Raw genomic sequence first — 22,394 nt, 5'->3', positions numbered from 1 at the left:
TCTGTAGTGCTGGAAATGGTGCACAATGGGAGTGCAGCTACTGCCAGCAGCCGCGTTGGGCCAGCAGTAGTTTTGGGTTGCCATGAGGCAAGCTCGTTGCCGTGCAGCAACCCTTTAGTAAAAGGACCTCACAGTGTTCTCTCCTTTTTTTAACATTTTCTTTTGATGCCACATTTGTGCTGTACTTTTATAAAATTTTCAATAAATTTTCTTGGAAAAAGTTACTTATTATAAGGTTTGGTTTTCATAATTAAGGGGGTCTTTTACTTAGGCGCGCTGGCGTTTTTAGCATGCGCTAAAAATAGGCACGCGCTAAACACTAAAGATGTCAATGTATTCCTGTGGGCGTCTATTTTTAATGCATGCTAAAAATAGACGCCCTAAGTAAAAGACCCCCTAATATAGCTAAAGGTAATAAGAAAACTTCAACACATATAAATGCATAAAAAGCATACCTTGGTCCCAGAGATAACAGGCTGAATAACATGGATGTAGCACTAGACAACTATCCAATTGCCTTTCACTCTCCTCTCCTTTGTGGCTTAGGCACAGCTACCTATATATGATGGAGGGGGAAGGAGAAAGGAAACATGCTGGGGTCCTAGCCAATAGGATCCTTAGGAGGATAAAAGGCAATATAGCCACTATTAAAAATCAATAATAAATAATGAATAAAACACAATTTAATACAAACAGCATGATAACAACATAAAAATGAATGGACCAATATTCAAAACAATTTAACAGGGAAGGTTAGGCTCTTGCCCAGTTAAAACACACTGTCTTTCCATCTCCTAATATTCACTGGTACTTAGGTGTCCTTTTAGTAAGGTGCGCCAAAAAGTGGCCTGTGCTGGTGTAGATGTGTATATTGGATGCGCTCAGGTCTGTTTTTCAGTGCACCTACAAAAAAGGCCTTTTTTTAAAGCCAAAAATGGATGTGCGGCAAAATAAAAATTGGCATGCGTCCACTTCAGGCAGGCGGACCCAGCCCCATCCCCCTGCTACCTGTTACGTTTGTGGAGGAAACAGCAAGCCCTCCAAAACCCACCACAAACCCACTGTACCCACATCTAGATGCCCCCCTTCATTCGTAAGGGCTATGGTAGTGGTGTACAGTTGTGGGTAGTGGGTTTGGGGGGGTTGGGGGGCTCAGCACACACGGTAAGGAAGCTATGTACCTGGGAGCAATTTATGAAGTCCTCTGCAGTGCCCCCTAGGGTGCCCGGTTGCTGTCCTGGCATGTCAGGGGGACCAGTGCACTACAAATGCTGGCTCCTCCTATGACCAAATGGCTTGCATTTGGTCGTTTCTGAGATGGACGTCCTTGGTTTCCATTATAGTTAAAAATCAGAAACAACCAAGTCTAGGGACGACCAAGTCTAGGGATGACCAAATTTAAGGATTTGGACGTCCCTGACCATATTATCAAAACAAAAGATGGACGTCCATCTTGTTTCAAAAATACAGGTTTCCCCGCCCCTGGCTCGGGACATTCTGCGAGGACATCCAAATCGAAACGAGGACATCCCTTTTGATTATGCCCCTCAACGTGATATAGTGCAGCTGTCTTTTAGCACTCATCATTGTGACACTATCAACCAGATTCTATAAACAGTGACTAAAGCTCAACGTACAAATCAGCACGTGTAGCCATGTGGAATTCATTGGATGTTAACAAGCAATTATCAGTACTAATTGGAACTAATTAGGATTTACGCCCATCACTCGCTAAGTATATTCTATAAAGTGATGTGTGTAAATTGGACTGTTCGGGTCTCAAAAGGGGGCATGGCCATGGATGGGTCACAGGCATTTGGTAAATTTACGTGCACTGTTACAGAATATGCCCGATCCAATTTCTAAATAAGACGTAGGCATTTGCACGAGGTTTTAGTTGGCATAAATGCCTGAGCCTAAATTTTAGTCACAGGATGACTGCTATATGTAGACGATAAAACAGCAGATACAAAACGGAAGAATGTTCAATAAATTTTTGAACATTCTTCCATTTTGTATCTGCTGTTTTGTTGTCTACGTTGGAGTTTGCAGATCGTTTGTCTTGTTGTTTTTTGTGACTGCTATATGTATTCTGTTAACCGCATCTAACATTAGGTGAGGTTTATAGAATAGCACTAAGCACGTTTTTTTTCAGTGCCGTTTTTTTTAGGCACCATATATAGAATTTACTCCTATGTGGTTACTGTCAGAGTGGTATGGGGCAGAGTTGGAGTGGGCCACAGATAGTCAATGTCAATACCTGGGTAGTTAATCAGACATGTTGGACTGCATATAATGCTGTCCTAAATATGCCTGGTTAGCTGTCTGGTTATGGCACTGACCACTGAAGGCTGAATATTGTCCCCTAAAATTTAAAAAAAAAAAAAAACCAGTAAAACCCAATATGGCTATGTTTTTGGCTTAAGCCTCCATCAGGCATAAACATAAAACAAGAAATTGTCATTAATATAAACAAATAGATGAACCAGTTAATAATGCAATCATCTGACAAATAACATATATCCATGCAATAAAAATTCATTTAAAATGTTTAATGTGAAATAAATATAGGATGACAGCATTTCACAGTATACTGACATCTTTATTCCAAACAAAATGATGTCATTAATCGTAAGAAGGTCTGAGCTAAAAATGATGCTAAGAGAATTTTACATTTAAAAAAATTATTACATGTATAAATATTCTAATCAAAGGGGCTCTTTTATTAAGCTGGGTTAAGTGCTAATGTGCATGCCTAATGCGGTTAAAAATGTAGTACAGTGGGACGCGCTATGTCATCCTGTGGTAACTTCTGCAAAATTAATCGGCAGATACAGTATTCTCTCCTGCTAAAGGTAAACATAATGAAGTAATGTTATTGATCAGGAAAAGAACAGATATTTCATTAATAGCCCAAGTTTCAGATACAGACAGACAATGGATAAACATCAATGCTGTTGTATTATAGATGTACCTGAATTCTTTCACACATTAGCAGATCTAATTGCCTGCAAAGGAGATAACCCAGGGTTGATATTCAAAGTGATTTTAAATCACTTGTCCAGTGCTAACCAGGGATATTCAGTGACACTTAACTAGACAGTGCAGCTGAATATCCCCTCTTAACTGCCCATGCTGAAACCAGCTAAGTTGTGGGTGGTGTGGAGGCGGAGTTAGGGCGGAGTAAGGGTAATGTGGAAAGCTAGCCAGTTAGCAGAGATTTTCAGTCTGCTAGCCAGTTGATCAACTGCATAAAGATAGGCCAAAAAAAAAAAAGGCTATCCTAACTTTATACTTCAAAGTTAACCAGGCACCATTTTGAACATGCCGGGATTTACTCCACGTTTTTGTTGGTATAAATGGATGCATGTACACTTTGGCATGCAAATATCAACTAAGTATATTCTATAATCAGCATTTGGATGTTTCTTTTTTTTTAAATTTTATTTTATTAGTATTAATCATTATTTAACAACAAATTATGTATATGCATTAGGCATTGAAAAGGAAATAACAAAACTAAGAATAAATTTTAAGGCCTGTTCGTCCACAATTAAGGAAATTGGTTCCAAGATACAGGAAATTATATTACAAACAGCAATAAAAAGGAAAGAAAAAAAAAAAAAAAAACCACCTTTTGCATATCTCGGGGTTACTGATCCCAGCCTGCTATTTACGGGGGGCACATAGGATTCGTATCTACTCTAGCATCAAGAAATTCCTTTAACTGTTTAGGGTCTACAAATTGAAACTGACTTCCCTCAAGCATCAAATTACAAATACAAGGAAAACGTAATACAAAGTTAAACCCCAAGGCCAACGCCTTAGGACGCAGTTCTAAAAAAGCCCTGCGTCTAACCTGAGTAGGCCTTGAAAGGTCAGGAAAAACACGAACCTTTGAACCCATAAACAAGTTTTCTAAGTGTCTTAAAGAAAGTCTCAATATAGCATTGCGATCAGGCTCCAACACAAAGGTAACAAGCAAAGTAGACCTCTGCGTAATTATCTCCAGTGAGCTCTCAAGGAATGAAGTTAAGTTCATTTCATCCCCCACCCTTGGGAGATTTCGACCGTCTCCCTGTGGGTTCCAGATATAATAGGCCCTTGTTATGGGGGGCAATGAGTCTTTGTCCATTCCAAGAATGTCCACGATATATTTCTTGACCATTTCAAGAGGTGAAATTAAAGGAGACTTAGGGAAGTTTAGGAACCTAAGGTTAAACCTACGAATCTGGTTTTCAAGGTATTCAGTCCGTTTATGAAGGAAAATATTATCTTTAACCAAGGCATTCTCTAAACTTCCCATCTCTTGTAATTTAATATTCAAATTTTCCATTTTAGTGGCCTGTTGTGCAGCTACCTGTGCTTGGAGTAGCGCAGCTTCAGAAAGAGTTCTTATATTTTCAGTATTCTTTTTTAAAGTAGGTTGCATGGAGATTTGAATATCATGTACCATGTCCCATAGTGACTCTAAGGTCACAATTGCAGGTCTTACCACACCAGAAATTCCAGGAAGGGATTGAGCCTGTTCACCAACCTGAGAAAGTTTTGAGACGGTGTCCAGTGGAAGTACCTGTATGGCTGCTTGAAAAAGTACTTCTCTAGGCTGGGAAACATGTTCTATTACCGCAGTCCCTTCCTCGAGGAGGTTAGGCTGAGCGTCGTCGTTCGCCGTTCCTGCTTGGGCTGCCAGTAATTCCCTTCCGGGTTGAGGCGGAGCAATGCGCTCTACGGGGCTCAGGGAAGCCCCGTTCGCGCTCTCAATCGACGCCAACGCGTCGAGAGCGGCAGAAGGGGTCGAGGTTCCCCGAGGTCCCGGCTGCTGACTAGGAAACTGCAGGGTCGTCTGTCGCAACGCTATGGACGCCCCGGGAGCCGAGGAATGCTCCCTGACTTTCCCCCTTCGTTTCCCCATCTAGGAGACCTCAAAGGCAGCGAAATCGGCAGCGAACACCAGAGTCTCTTCGGCAGCAAACTCAGGTGCGTCCGGTCACAGCGCCATCTTGGAACCTGTCAGCATTTGGATGTTTCTATGCTACTATAATCTCCAGGTTGTTTGGAACCTGAAGCACTTGAGTGAAACGCTGGCTGACGTTGGTCCGGGAATTAAAAGGAGATCAGTTCTAAGAATCTGAAGCTGCCACTGTCTGCTGACTTGCAGATAAAGATAACTACAGCATCAATTTTTAAAGATGTTTTTTGAGGGTGGGAGGGGGTTAGTGACCACTGGGAGAGTAACGGGAGGTCATCCCCAATTCTCTCCGGTGGACATCTGGTCATTTCGGGCACCTTTTTGTGCCTTATTCATAATAAAAACATGTCCGGGTAAAAATGTCCAAGTGTTCGTCAGGGACGTCCTTGTTTTTTTCGATTATAGGTCAAAGATGTCCAAGTGTTAGGCACGCCCAAGTCCCGCCTTCACTATGCCTCCGACATGCCCCCTTGAAATTTGGACGTCCTTGTGACAGATTGCAGTTGGAGACGTCCAAAGTCGGGTTTCGACTTTTTTATGTCAAAAGATGGATGTCCTTCTCTTTTGAAAATGAGCGATGGTCTTTATTTGCCTTCATTTTTCTATATTTCTATATATGACAACTATGCCCATATTCTTAATGAAAATAGAATGTGGGATGAAGCCCCATTATTAGGGAATTCTGTTTCTCAATAGCTCTCGTCTGAAGTGCACTTAGATCATTTTAAGAAGAATCTCAAATCTTACTTTTTTCACAATGGCCACTTTGGGGATTTGAATGGTTGGGGTAGCACATGGACAGATGGTGGTGTAGAAAACTTAGGAAATGTGTTCTATCATTGTTGTAATATATATGTTATTGTGCAATAGTGTAGTGTGTAAGTTCTTGGGTTATATGTTATTATTTTGTGGCTGAACTATGTCTGTAAACTGATCGTTTTTTACCAGAAGGAAAGTATATCAAATATTACAAATAAAATAAATAAAGATAGTACAGGCTATGATCGCTCCTATTCCCATTAAAATGTTCCTAACAATGTCTCTATCATGTTGCCTCTGTATCATCTGTGTCAGCTTCTGTTTCAACACTTTTGCTTGAAGTTTCTGTCTCTCCCTAACGCAGCACAGTGGCCCACGAAATGGTGGCCCGCATCAGAGTGATTAGTATAGTGCATTAAAGCTAAGTAGTTACATTTTTGAATTGAATATGAAGTGGAACTTGCTTGAATTTAAAAAATCTAGATATAAATTTCAAATAAAAATTATGTCAACTCTTGATTGGGAATGAGGTTTTTAATGCCGATACTTGATGCAGCAGGTTCATTTAACAAACCGTTGAAGTAAAATGTCCTGCATTTTCTGAGGCTTTTTCCTCTCCCTTCTTTTGAGTTGATCAAATGCATTTCTGCAAATAATTGTAGCTGAACATGATACTAGTGATGTTGTTTTATGATTTTGGTTTATTTATTTATTTATTTGTTACATTTGTATCCCACATTTTCCCACCTATTTGTAGGATCAATGTGGCTTACATGATTACATTAATAATTACAATGTGATAGTATAATTAAAATGGGAACTACTGTGGTTCGCCCCCTGGGGGAACGAGCGAAAACGAGCAACTGAATATTTGCGTTTGATAACTTCACTCCTCATAGTATAGTTTGTGATTTCACAGAATTGAGGATGGCAGAACATTCTTGGCAGAGTGGCCTGAGTTTTTCATCAGATTTTATTTCTACTCTATTAAGTAAACCTTCATTGAAACAAATTGATGGCAAAGCTACTGTTAGTTTTGATTGGAATGATTATTTACAAATTTCTAAGAAGCTCATTAGGGCTGAACTTCATAGTGTTACACTCATTGAATACTACAAACAAGAATATATACCCAGAGGGTTGAGAATGATCAAGTAACTGTGTTTGTTTGCAGAAGATGAGAGTTTTGTGAAGAAGTGGGTGTCCATCGTAAATAAATGTTCCCTGGACCTAATGGTCTTGATTATTGAGAAAACGAATGAAGTAATTAAAACATTTAAACAACAAATTGAGGAGAAGGTTAAATCTTTAAAAGATTCTATGGGATTAGAGGAATTTGACAAGAATCTAGTGGATTGGCAGAAAAAATTTAATTTGTTTTGTATGGATTTACAGAAACAAGAAATTGAAGCGGGATAAGGGAGACTATCGATTGGGTAATGTCTATAAGTGGCAGAATAGGCATAAAGGAGCCCAAGAACCTTCAAAGAAGAGTTTGGCTTTTGAAAGTCCAGATGACTCCTCCAAAAGCTCCTGTTCAGGATCGGATGATGGCAGACAAGATGCCCATTTTTTAGGGAGAGTTTCCAGGAAGACGTAGTAATAAATCTTTCTAATCGTGTTCTTTCAGGAGCAGGGGGACCTTGCGGGCACTGCAGGATTGCAATCCGTTATGTCGTAATGTGTTACCAATGGTTTTCGTGGTGACAGTGGTCCCAGCTGCCTTGAGATCATTGACAAGTTCCCCCCTTGTAGTTGTAGGCTGATTTCTAACCTTCCTCATGATCAAGGATACCCCACGAGGTGAGATTTTGCGTGGAGCCCCAGATCTTTGTCGATTGACAGTCATTTTGTACTTCTTCCATTTTCTTACTATGGCACCAACAGTTGTCTCCTTCTCGCCCAGCGTCTTACTGATGGTTTTGTAGCCCATTCCAGCCTTGTGCAGGTGTATGATCTTGTCCCTGACATCCTTAGACAGCTCCTTGCTCTTGGCCATTTTGTAGAGGTTAGAGTCTGACTGATTCACTGAGTCTGTGGACAGGTGTCTTTCATACAGGTGACCATTGCCGACAGCTGTCTGTCATGCAGGTAACGAGTTGATTTGGAGCATCTACCTGGTCTGTAGGGGCCAGATCTCTTACTGGTTGGTGGGGGATCAAATACTTATTTCCCTCTGCAGAATGCAAATAAATTCATATACTTTCCACAATGTGATTTTCTGGATTTAATTTGTGATGTGCTATCTCTCACTGTTACCAATAACCTACCCTTCAATTATGGGCTGCTCATGTCTTTGTCAGTGGGCAAACTTACAAAATCAGCAAGGGATCAAATACTTATTTCCACCACTGTATAGAGAAAAGTAATCCCAATGAGGCTGATAAGTCTCCGGGGATGGGACTACAGCTTCTAGTGAGAAATACTGAGTAGGATAAGGAAGTACACTTAATTATAACTGCAGTGGTAAAATTCGTACAAAAAATGCCTGTGTTCAACTAAAAACATTTCTTTTATACCTCTCTTAATACAACTCTTATGTTCTAAAATGTGAATTTTAAATTTTCTTTCTGTTTTCTTGACCTATATTATTTGGCATGGATATATGGCAAGATAAATGAATTTTGTCATATTAAGAATGGAATATTCCCTCAATACATATTCTTTTCCCAAATAAAAGATTTACTCTGTGGGGTCACAGTACCTAACATACAGTTTCCATACATAAAGGGCTAGATTCTATATATCATGCCTAAAAAATCACCCTCCCCCCTCAAAAAAAATACACCTAGGCGTATTCTATAAACTACACCTAAAGTTAGGCATGGTTCATAGAATATGCCTAGCACCTGTCCCTGTGACTAAATGTAGTTGCAGCCATTTACGTCAAGTAAAATTTGGTGCAAATGCCTACATCTAATCTAGGCGCAGAGCGGGTGTATTCTATAACACTGCACATACATTTTAGGAATGCCCATGACCTGCCCATGCTCTGCCCATGGCCACACTCCTTTTTGAGATCTGCATGGTAGAATTTATGTACATCACTTTATAGAATATGCTTCATGAGTAGTGCACATAAATTCTAATTATTGCCAATTAGTGCCATTAATTGCTTGTTAGGGTCCAGTTATTGGCACTGATTGGCTCTTTAATCAATTATGTTACAGTGACAAAGTATTTAAGCAATCAAGTATAGAGAGTTCGGTTTTGTCCAGTTCTGGCAAAAGTTTCGTTGTCTGGTATTTAGGATGGATCATTGTGGTATGCCTTTTTGAACAGGTTGGTTTTTAGCGATTTTCAGAAGTTTGTTAGGTCGTGCATTGTTTTCATGACGTTTGGTAGTGCATTCCATAGTTCCGTGCTTATGTAGGAGAAGCTGGATGCATATGTTGATTTATATTTTAGTCCTTTGCAGGTGGGGTAGTGGAGATTCAAGAATGTGCATGCTGATCTTTTTGTGTTCCTGGTTGGTAAGTCTATGAGGTCTGACATGTAGACCGGGGCCTCACCGTGAATGATTTTATGAACCAGGGTGCAAATTTTGGACGCAATACGTTCTTTAAGTGGGAGCCATTGTAGTTTTTCTCTTGGGGTTTGGCGCTTTCATATTTCATTTTTCCAAATATGAGTCTGGCTGCTGTGTTTTGGGCAGTTTGGAGTTTCTTAGTGATTTGTTCTTTGCATCCGGCATAGATGGCATTGCAGTAATCTAGGTGGCTTAGCACCATTGATTGTACCAAGCTGCGGAATATTTCCCTTGAGAAGAAAGGTTTTACTCTTTTGAGTTTCCACATTGAATGGAACATTTTCTTTGTTGTAGTTTTCGCATGGCTTTCTAGTGTGAGATTTCGATCAATTGTAACTCCGAGAATTTTCAGGCTATCTGAAACAGGGAGGGTGTAGTCTGGGGTGTTTATAGTGGTGGGTTTGTTCATGTTATATTGTGATGATAGGATGAGACATTGTGTTTTTTCTGCGTTTTTAGTTGAAATGCATCCGCCCATGAGTTCATGATTTGGAGGCTATGTTTGATTTCATTTGTGATTTCTGTTAGATCATGTTTCAACGGGATGTAGATCGTGACATTGTCTGTGTAGATGTAAGGATTAAGGCCTTGGTTGGATAGCGATTTGGCTAGAGGTGTCATTAGGTTGAAAAGGGTTGGTAAAAGCGGTGATCCTTGGGGTACTCCACATTCTGATTTCCATGGTGATGATGTATTCGAATTTGATATTACTTGGTATGTTCTTGTGGTTAGGAAGCCTTTGATCCAATTATGTACGCTTCCTCCAATCCCGAAGTATTCTAGGATGTTTAATAGTATTTTATGGTTTGCCATGTCGAACGCGCTGGACATGTTGAATTGTAGGAGAAGTACACTATTGCCAGTTGCAATTGCTTGTTTGAATTTTGTTAGGAGAGTGATTAGTACTGTTTCGGTGCTGTGGTTGGATCGAAATTCTGATAGTGATTCATGTAGTATTGAGAATTTGTTTAGGTAGTCGGTAAGCTGCCTGGTTACCATACTTCCCATTAGTTCAACTGCCAGAGGGATGGATGCTACCGGGCGGTAGTTGGTTATGTCATTTGCTTTTTTGAATCTTTAGGTATTGGGGTGAGTAGTATGTTTCCTTTATCCTTAGGGAAGAGTCCATGTTGTAACATGTAGTTTAGGTGTGACGTGAGGTCTGCTATGAAGCGTTGAGGGGCGGATTTTATTAGGTTGTTGGGACAAATGTCCAGTTTGCAGTGGGATTTGGTGAACCTGTTGATCGCTTGGGTGACAGTTTCATCGGTGAGTAGAGCAAAGTTTATCCAGATTCGGTTAGCACAGGATTGGCACATGCCAATCCCAGAACTACTGCGGGATGCCTGAGTGTGTCCCATGGTAGTGCCTTTTTAGTGCTTACCACCGCTTAGTAAAAGGGCCCCTAAATATTGTACAAATGTATAGATAAAAACAGTTATAAAAAGGTATAAAATTATATAAAAGAACCTAAGTGCTAAATTAATAATCAAGGCTGTGCACAAACACTACAATAAAAAATGAATTGTACAAAGAGTTCAGACTACAGCATAAAAGTAGGGGATCCTATGTAAAAGGTCCAAACAAAAAGGTCTCTAGCCTATTGATAGTCCCTTCAAAGCTCCCACCAGCTAATGAAGAAAACACTCCTGATTCCTCACATACACATCCATCTGGGACTTATTCAGCCAGGTCACAGAGGAAGTTCTTGAAAAACTCCTGAAAGGCCTAAGGTCTACAACATGCCCTCTTGATATTACAGTGAGTGAGCATAGGCCTCATTGAAGGGGCCACAAAAATTGTTAACACCTCTCTTGTGGAAGGGCAGCTGCCAACAACCCTACAAAGAGCTGTGGTGCAAACCCTACAGAAAAACAGCTCACATGACCAGGACAAGCTAGTAAACTATCGACTGGTCTGTAGCATCTCTTTCTTAGCAAAACTTATTAGAAAAGACAGTCGCATTCAACTCGACTGGCTAATTGAAAGTAATTGGCTAGACCCATGTCAACGTGGCTTCAGACCTACTACTACTACTTAACACTTCTAAAGCGCTACAAGGGTTACGCAGCGCTGTACAGTTTAACAAAGAAGGACAGCCCCTTCTCAAAGGAGCTTACATTCTAATGGACAAAATGTGCAGTCAAACAAATTGGGGCAGTCTAGATTTCCTGAATAGAGGTATAATGGTTAGAGGTATAATGGTTAGAAGTATAATGGGAGAGATAAGAGGAGAACCAGGAGAGGACAGAACCCTGGAACCCAAATGAGGACAGTGCGGCAAGAAGTAAATTATGATTGACAGTGTCAAAAGCAGCGAATAGGTCAAGAAGGATGAGGATGGAGTAGTGACCTTTGGATTTGGCAAGGAACAGGTCATTACAGACTTTAGTGAGTGCCGTTTCTCTTGAGTGTAGAGGGCAAAAACCGGATTGAAGCGGATCGAGGATGGCATGAGAGGAGAGAAAATCAAGGCAGCGGCTATGAACAGCGCATTCAAGTATCTTGGAGAGGAAGGGTAGGAAGGAGATGGGGTGGTAGTTGGAGGGACAGGTAGAGTCTAGTGATAGAATAGAGACAGTTCATATGTCCCTTGATAATCAGCACAGAAATTGTGACTAGGCCTCAAGACTAGTGTTGCTGGATTTCTCATCTACCTTCAACACTGTGGATGGAATGGCCTAGTGGCTAGAGCACCATTCTTGACATCCAGAGGTGCCCAGTTCAAATCCAACTACTCCTTCTTGTGATATTGGGCAAGCCACTTAACCCTCCATTGCCTCAGGTACAAACTTAGGTTGTGAGCCCCACCTGAGACAGGGAAATACCTAAAAGTAATTTACCTTTAGCTACGCCTGAAAAAGGTATGAGCAAAATCCAAATAAATAAATATCATGCTTATAAGACTGGCAGAAACAGGTATCAGTGGCACAGTACTTACATGGTTCAAATCCTATTTGTCAGACAGACAACAATCAGTTCTATTCAGCAACAACATATCATTACCTTGGGCACTAAACTGTGGAATGCCACAGGGATCCATACTGTCTCCCATTTTATTTAATATCTAACTCAATCCTCCTGGTGAGCTGCTTCAGTTGATGGTCACAAAATTATACATCTATGCTGATAATATACAACTACTCATGCCCATTGTACTAGATCTACCCTCAGCTCTTAGTAAACTGTCTGCGTGCCTAACCGCAACTCAAGAATGGGCAAACAACAACAAACTCTGCCTGAACCCAAGTAAAACTGAGATTCTTTGGGTACCTAACACAAGTGGACAAATACCTGATTTCAAAATACCTTTTGGGAAGTATGAGCTCCCCCTAAAATCACAAGTCAGGAATCTTGGGATACTGCTATACTCATCACTCACTCTGATTCCACAAATTCAAACAACCTTTAAAAATTGTCTCTATCACCTCTGGTAGCTACAAAATCTTTCTCCATATTGGAAAGACAAGTCTGACCATAGTGGTTCATGCCATGATAACATCACGACTAGACTATTGTAATGCCCTGTACACTGGTCAAACCAAAATGAGTTTGTATCAGTTCCAACTAATTCAGAATGCTGCCACACAACTGATAGAAGACTGCATACGGTGTGACCACGTCACACCCTTCCTGTGAAAACTACATCGGCTACCAGTACCTTACAGGGTTAAATTTAAAACTCTATGTTTGATTTCCAAGGCCCTCAGACAAAATGGGCCAGTGTACTTTAAGAATAAGTTAGCCCTCTACACACCTTTGAGACCTCTAAGATCCTCTCAAGGATTATCACTATCTGTCCCCTCATCAAAAGACATTGTACTATGTGATACCAGCCAGCGAGCTTTCTCAGGAATAACCCCCACACTCTGGAAAGAGAGGTTACGTATGACTTGAGACTACCTCTACTTCAGGAAACAGGTAAAAGCCTGACTATACACCCATTCTGCACCTGAACCAGCTTGCTACACCCACTGTAACTTAGACCAGTTCCTTATATCTTGATTAACTGTACAAAGAACTTGCCTTTAGCTACCTATTTATTTATTCCAATTGACTCTGTACCACCCACCTTGTCCCCATCTATACATCTGCATTTGGCCCCTCAGCTATATGGTAAGCTGTATAGTGAAAAGCATTAATATCATAGCAATGTTATTTGAATGTTCTAATTGTGTGCTTATTAGATATTTCATCACTATTATGCTTGCATCATATTATGTCTCTGTTATTTGAATTTCATTGCTATTAAATGTTTATTTTTTTTATCCTTCATGGTAGTCTTATTATAGGTTTCAATTTGCTGTTTTCAAGTTTTCCTTTTTCATTGTAGTTATGTACATTTTACTATTGTTATTTCGTCAACAAAATTGTAAGTTTAATGTTAAACTGGACCTACTGTACACCACTTAATAAATCCCAATAATTCCCAATAAATAAATTAGGGCTTGCAGATAAAGAACTTTGTTGATTGGACTTTGAGCATTTGATTGCTTGTTTCCAATTTTATCTGGATTGAATTTTTAGAAATTACAGTACGACTTCTGGATAAACCGAATTTTGCTTTAAGCGGAGAGAGTTAACCTAGGCTGGGAGGGGGGGGGGGCGATTTAGGAACATTTCACTGTTTGTGAGCATTTGTGCTCATTGTTTTCTAACTATATTTTATTGTCTTGTTCATCTTCTGTTTCGCTTTTTGCCTAGTTTTCTATTTTGTTGCTGATAAGTGAGTTGCTAAGAAGCAGTAGGACGGGGTTGTCATTGTCAGCCACTCTCCCCTGGATTACGTGGGCCTCATCAGCCTGGACTATAACATTAGAATTTCTGCAGCAGAAAATTCGCTTGGCAGCAGACTCCTGCTGTCAGACCATTATAATTAGACCAGCTGATGCAGCTGTTGTATAATCCAGGGCTGGCTGATATGTTTAATCGCTTCTTGAGATGCAGCAACTTTCCTCTTCTTCAGCAGGGTGGCAAAAGAACATGTGTAATAAATAAATAAATAAATAAATATCTATATAGAAAAATCAAGAAAGCATGTATCTGTTTCTTTATGAATGCTTTCCAACATACAGTACCTAGAACAGTCAATAGAGATATGAACCCATTACTGCGTTTTTGGTTTGTAAGAAAATCTTTAAAAAAAATTAGCACATACTAATTCCATATAGGGGACAATTATATCAGTAGGCACCTCCATTTAGGCATCCCATTGCTGCACAATGAGATCCTATTCTATAATGGCACCTGGGCACCAGATTCCGTTACAGAATACTAGAGTAGAGAGAGAATACTAGAGCAATCCGGAATCGGCATGCCTCACATTTAGGCACCCGCAATTACACCAGTCATAGACCTGGTTTAACTTCAGGCATTTAAATGCAACCAGTATTCTGTCCTTGGCAGCACTGTCCATGCCCCACCCTTGCTCTGTCCATATGAGAAACCCCCTTAAATCAATGTGCAATGCCACATACGTGTACCTTTATAGATCAGCCGATTTGCTGCTATCTACACTGACCTGCAAAAGTGCTGGTATTCTGTATATTTATGCGTGCAAGGGACACATAAATATGGGTGCCCAGTTATAGAATTAGGGGGTTACGAGGGAATTCTATATATATGAGACTAGATTCTATATATCACACCTAAAAAATCAGCACCAAAACAAAATAAGCTAGGTGTATTCTATAAAGTATGCCTAAATTTAGATGCATATTATAGGATAAACCTAAATTTCTGTGTGGTATATAGTATATGCTGAGCACCCAGCTGTGCGACTAAATTTAGTCATGGGCAGTTACAGCAAGTAAAACTTAGTGTAAATGCCGACGCCTAAATTACAAGTGGGCTGGGAGTACTGTATAATAATGTGCATAGATTTTAGAAACAGCCTTGACCCGCCTATTCCACACCCATGGCCTCCTTTTCAACTATGCGACTTACACATTACAGAATATGCTTAGACAGTTCTGCATGTGAATTCTAATTAATGCCAATTAGTGTCAATAATTGCTTGTTATCTGGCAATTAGCGCTGATTGGCTTGTTAGGTAATTAAGTTGCATATGCAAATCCAGAATACAACTGAATTTCTGCGTGCAACTTAAGGCGCACTATATAGAATCCGGAGGATGGTGCCTAACGTTACATGCTGCTTCCATGCAGAAATAGCAGATCTGCATGAAAACATACTTATGCACTCCTTTATAGAGTAGCGCCTGTTTCCATGTGGATCTACAAAAAAGGCATAATGATGGGAGGGACAGAGGCAGGTCAGTGGCGTTACCTTAAGATCCGCACACTGTTATAGAATAGTGTGGATCTGCAACTAACTTGCACGCCAGGATTTACACCTGGTTTCAGTTGGTGTAATTCCTCACGCCCAAAGCTGAGTGCAGATCCCAGTGCTATGCTCTGTTCTATAAAGGGCAGCCATCCCGGAACGCCCGTTACAGAATACTGTTCAGTGCCGATTTTTTTTTGCAACAAATTTTGAGCGTCATTTACTGAATCCAGTCCTTAATGGGCTTTAAACTACATGTTAATATGCACAGGTTACACATTTCTAGTGTACATTAAAAATGTATTAAAATAAATGCGATTCCCGTGCGGCAAATGACAGGAAGCCCATAGGAATTGAATGGGCTTCCTCTCATTTTCTGCACCGAGAATCGGTAGCACGGCTTTGTAAAAGAGGTCCTAACTCTTTCAGTAGAAGACAGAGAGTTCTTGAAAATTATGGATAAGGAACTCTACAAAGATGAGTCAAACAGTTGGGTGGCTCCTCTACCATTTTGGTTGCCCAGAACACGACTCCATAATAATAGAGAACAAGCTCTTTCTCGTCTCACCGCATTGCAGAAGACTCTGAGAAGGAAACCAGAGACAAACAGCACTTTACAACATTTATGCAGTACATGCTGGAGAATGGCCATGCAGGGCCAGGTCCGCCATTAAAAGATAATGAAGAATGTTGGTACTTACCTACATTTGGGGTGTATCACCCACAAAAACTAGGCCAGATCAAGATTGTGTTTGATTCCAGTGCTCAGTGTGAAGAAATCTCACTCAACAATGTGCTGCTTTCTTGACCTGACACGATCTCCTAGAGTGCCCATTAATGTCCTGGGATGTCTGTGAGGCCAGTCTGCTAAGATGTCTGGCTCCTCCTACATCCCAATGCCTTGATTTTGTGCATTTTGTACATGGACATTTTTTTTTTTTCAAAAATGGACCAAAAAAGACAAACTCATAGAGCACAAAACCATCTAGCATGTGGCCATTTGTGTAAAAAAAAAAAAAAAAAGATGGACATTTTGCTGTTTCAAAAATGTCTATATTTCCTATTCAGATTTGGAATGTTTAGCACAAAATGTCCAAAGTCCGACATAGATGTCATATCGAAAATGTCCCTTCACATGTTAACGCACCATAGTAAAAGGACTCCAAAGCATTTTTTGAAATAATGTTATTTAAGCCAAAGCGAGGGTATGGCTGTATAAGGTAGCATCTTTCTCTGGTCCCAATTTAATAATGAGAAAAATGAGATCAAATTTTATTTATATGTTAATAAAATGTGTTAACATCTGAAGCAGTAAGAATAATACATTATCAAAAAATAATATGCTTTTAAAAATGCATGCTAATAAAAATATGTGTCAATATTGTTAGGCCATCCAATATAATTATAAAACTCTTTGACCATTTTAGGCTGACAATTTGATCTGGAATTAAATTTTAATTTACAAATATCATCATTTGTATGAGTTAGTTATTTTGCCTGCATCAGTCACCTAGAATTTGGGCATTTTTCAGATCTTAAAGATTTGTGGATTCTTTTTCATGCTTTAATATGATATCAGATAGAATATTATAACTCACTTTACAATGGTCTTAAATCCTCTTTCATTAAAGAGCTCCAACTTCTCCAAAACATAGATAAGTTGCTTTATAAAAAACACAAATAAGATCATATAACCCACTATTAATGACAGAACATTGGCTTCCAGTATTTGATAGATCAAAGTTCAAAATCCTATTACTTACACTGCTGGCCCTGGGATTGGTAGCATGGAATGTTGCTACTATTTAGGTTTCTGACAGGTACTTGTGACCTGGATTGGCTACTGTTGGAAGCAGGAAACTGGGCTAGATGGAACATTGGTCTGACCTAGTATGGTTATTCTTATGTTCTTAGGAGCTTATCCAAGGATATCTCAGAGTATTCTTCCAATTCTCTTATACCTATGTCTCTTCACAATATTTATGTTCTCTAAATGATAATTTGCTTATGGCTCCTGCCCCATCAAGAGCCCAGCATAAATCAACCTTTCATTCTACATTTTACTACCCAGCAACAGTCCTTTGGAATGCTTGCCTCAATATTTAGGAGCAGAAAGCTTAATTGAGAACTTTTCTTTTTTATTTATTTCTTGTATCCTATTTCAGTAGCTGTTGTTTAGTGTTGCTTTTTGTATGTTGATATAATGTACATGCATAACTTTTGTAACTGATATAATGTTGAAATGTGTTTTCACAAATAAAAGTAATCATCAAAATAAAATCTGATAGAAAATGTGCACCAAACTCAGCACACAGTCTTACATTGGGAGGTGATTTGGAAATAGTACAGTTAAAAATCTTACTATCACTTTTACATTGAAAACATGGCCTATTCTGTGGTCCAGGGCAGGATCCCTGAGTTCAGAGGATTGTGGCCTGAGAGGCCCAAGAAAGAGATCCTCTTACCCTGAACCCCTGAGCCAGAGACTTTCTGAACTGCGGTCCCCTGAACAGGAGAGCTTCTGACTTGGGACTCCAGGATGGGCATGAAATCCCTGGATACCTTATGGCCCACTAATGGCTCCTTGCCCTCAACCAATTTGCATGAAAGAGGCCTTTTTCCCATACAGGCTCATCTCTGAGTGCTAAGGGGCCCTTTTACTAAGCCGAGTAGGCGCCTACACTCACCCAATGTGCGCCAAATTGGATTTACTGCCCAGTTACCATGTGGCCCTTGCAGTAATTTCAATTTTGGTGTGCGTCCACTACATGCATCTGAAAAATATTTTTTATTTTGATACGCAGCAGCTAAGTGTGTCAAGTGGCATCTGATGCACATACACCATTACTGCCCGGTTACCATGTGAGATCTTACTGCTGGGTCAATGGCTTGTGGTAAGGTCTCAGACCCAAAATGGACACGCAGAAATTTTGGGGAAAAGGCATTTTTTTGTAGGTTCGCTAAAAAATAATTCTGCGCATGCCCAAAATATGTGTCTCCGCTACCACAGGCCATTTTTCAGTGCACCTTAGTAAAAGGACCCCGTGGAGGGGCATAATCGAACGAAAACGCCTATCTCCATGGGCGTTTATCTCCGAGAACGGGTCCGTGAAGGGGCGGGGTGAATTGTATTTTCGAAAAAATGGACGTTTTTGAGCTGGGCGTTTGTTTTTTTTAGCGATAATGGAAACTAAAAATGCCCAGTTCAAAAACGTCCTAATCCGAGCCATTTGGTCGTGGGAGGGGCCAGGATTGGTAGTACACTGGCCCCCCTGATATGCCAGGACACCAACTGGGCACCCTAGGTCAGTGCGGTGGACTTCAGAAAAAGCTCCCACATGCATAGCTCCCTTACCACGGGTGCTGAGTTCCCAACCCCTCCCCCAAAACTCACTACCCACAAATGTACAACACTACCATAGCTCTTAGGGGTGAAGGGGCACCTACATGTGGGTACAGTGGGTTTTGGAGGCCTCCCATTTACCAGCACGTGTTACAGGTGGGGGGGAATGGGCCTGGGGCCACCTGGCTGAAGTGCACTGCGGTACCCACTAAAAGTGCTCCAGGGACCTGCATACACGCAGGCCTCTAGGACTTGTTGCTGCTGTATAACATTGGCACACCAGTTGACACCTGAAGACTAATCTCTCCGAAAACGTCCTTTATTGGAAAGGGAACTAAAGCTGGCTTACAAAAATGGCCACTACCGCATGGACTACAACAGGAAACACAACAGGGCACACTCTGACCCAGTAGGCAGGGGGAAAAGCACCATGGGAGAAGAGCCTACCAACTACCAACATCGTGAGACTGTAACACAAGCTAATGAAATCACGGAGCCCAATACCCTACACCCACCACAATGCAATGCTGATGTGACCCTGTACTGCACCTGAGAGCCACATCTGACCCAGGGAAAGGCTGTGAGAGGATCAAACACATTCTGCTGTCATGGAGGTGGGTACGGCATTTGAGGCTGGCATACAGGCTGGGACAAAAGTTTTTAAAGTGGGGGTTTTTTGGTGGGAGAGGGTTAGTGACCACTGGGGGAGTCCGGGGAGGTCATCCCCGATTCCCTCCAGTGGTCATCTGGGCAGTTGGGGCACTTTTTTGGGACTTGTTCGTGAAAAAAGGGTCCAAAAAAGTGACCCAAAATCGCTGTAAAAACGCCTTTTTTTTTCGATTATCAGCTAAAGACGCCCATCTCTCCTCGGCTGATAACCACGCCCCAGTTCTGCCTCCGACACACCCCCGTCAACTTTATTCGTTTCCACGACGGAGTGCAGTTGGAAACGCCCAAAATCGGCTTTCGATTATACCGATTTGGGCGCCTTTGCGAGATAAACGTCAATCTCCCGATTTAGGTCGCACTATAGGCATTTTTCTCTTTCGAAAATAAGCAGGTTAGTGTCCTACTCATAACCCCATTCTCCCTCTGAAGCTCAAAAATGTTCTAAAATTAAAACATTTGTAAACCTTATTTGCTGGTAATTTCATGCTCTGTAAAAGGACATTAAATTTATGCTATGGTTGGAGCACTTGTTATTCACCTCCTTTTCTGACTGTTTTCCCTAAGACAGCATTGATTTTATGATTCAGGTGGGCTGTAACTGACTGAATTATGTAGAGGGGCAGGTAAATTCCTTCACAAATAGGTAGACTCTCGGCTGCATAAAGTCTTTTAAAAATAAAATTACCATTAGTATAGCCAGAAGAACTCTGTGGTATGTAATCTATATTTAGTATGATGGCAGTAGCCTATACCTTAAAAGAAGCAAGGCTAGAACTTTCGAATGCAGAGCTTCCCAACCCTGTCCTGGTGACCCCACAGCCAGTTGAGCTTTTAGGATAACCAAATTGATATACATGAGACAAATTAGCACATATTTGAGGCCTGGCATATGTAAATTTACCTCATGCATTTTCATGTAGGTATCCTAAGCCCCCAACTGACTGAGGGGTTAAAAGGATAGGCTTGTTAAACTACCAGACTCTTATAGCATGAAGAAATATATTAAGACAGCGAGCAGGAGCTAGAAGCTTCCACATTTCAAGTGGAAATTGAATCTGATTTACATTGTGTTTTATTTTGTTTTAAAGATTTGAAATACTTTTCAAACTCAGGGCCGTGTTTACTAAGGTGCACTAGCATTTTTAGCGCATGTACTGTATATGCTAGAGACACCCATAATATAAAGATGTCTCTAGCATTAGCGCGTGCTAATTTTTAGCGTGCACTAAAAATGCTAGCATGCCTGTTGTGCGGCTTAGTAAACAGGGCCCAAAAAGTAACATTACTGATGCATTACAGAGATACATTTCCAAAGAAAGAAAGAAAGATGATTCTTGTGCAGTGAATTTACATGCATTAACATACAAATAAAACAATTACTACTTGACAGTAACACATTTTGACAACAGAAATGCCTAAGATCTAGTAAACAAACAAAAAAAACTTCAATACAACCAGGATCAGGATGGCATTTGACATCATGAGCTTGAAAATTAAAAAAATGGATCTTTTCAGCAGTAGGATACCAAGATATTCATCATATAGAAATGTATCATTAAAATGGATGAAAGCAATTTGTATTTAAATAAGAAAGGTCTTCACATTGCATGATGACATGCTGCTTGCTTAATTAATCATGCACAAAAGCCATATTAATCACAAACGTAAAGATCTTTTTTTTCCAGTGGGACCATAAGACTAACAAGCGGAGCAGAGGCATACGTTTAGTTCAGATTAGTGTAATCTAAATGACTGCTAGAGATGTTTAGTAACTTTATTATTTTGATTTGTAGTCACAAGCATTTAATTTATTTTGCAGAAAATTGTTACAGGTCCTAACCTTGAAAAATAAATAACTAAATATTTTCTCCAGTAATGGTGACTGATTATTCCTGCTTATTCTCATGTCAAATAAATTAGCAACTCAAAAAGCTAAAACACATTTGCAGATGTAATGGAGACAAGAGAGCCCATGCCCTGAATTAGCGTGTGTACTGATAGGTCTGATGGACATTTTTCTAGACTTATGAATAAGACACTAAGGAGTCCTTTTACAAAGGTGCACCAAAAAATGACCTGCACTGTTGTAGATGTGTGTATTGGACGTGAGCAGGTCCATTTTTCAGTGCGCCTGCAAAAAAGAACCTTTTTTTTTTTTGGCCGAAAATGGATGTGCAGCAAAATGAAAATTGGCGCACGTCCATTTTGGGTCTGAGACCTTACCGCCACCCATTGGCTTAGCGGTAAGGTCTCAAGCGTTAACCGGGCGGTAATTGTCAGCGCACGTACAATGCCAATTACCGCTCGGTTAGCGCTGTGCACTGGAAAATAAAATATACTTTCTGGCACGCATATTGGGACATGCATAAAACATGAAATTACTGCCCAGGCCACGCGGTAGCCGGGTAGTAGTTCCGAATTGGCCCGCATTGGGTGCACGTAGGCGCCTACATGGCTTAGTAAAAGGGTCCCTACGGGTCCCTTTTACTAAGCTGCATTAGTTGCTAATGTGCACCAATGCAGCTTAAAATGAGCTGTGAGATGTGCTCAGGCACCCTGCAGTAACTACCAAATTAGCACACAGTAATCTGCATTTTTTTTAATGGGAAATGTTGGGGCTGAAAGAGGGTGTTCTTGCACTAAATAGCTAGAGGAGTCAAGGGGGTAGTGTGAAAAAAATGTCATTTCCACAAATACGAGGGAGTCAAAGATATGCCATACACAGAATTTTATTCTTGGAATACACCTTGTAGACTACAATGTGTATTCCAAGAACAAAATTCTGTGTGGCAATACTTATTTACTTATATACTTAACCACAGTATTTATTGGTGTCT

This window comes from Microcaecilia unicolor, chromosome 2 (genome assembly GCF_901765095.1).
Source record: "Microcaecilia unicolor chromosome 2, aMicUni1.1, whole genome shotgun sequence".
Taxonomy (NCBI): domain Eukaryota; kingdom Metazoa; phylum Chordata; class Amphibia; order Gymnophiona; family Siphonopidae; genus Microcaecilia; species Microcaecilia unicolor.
Note: the sequence above shows the minus strand (reverse complement) of the source record.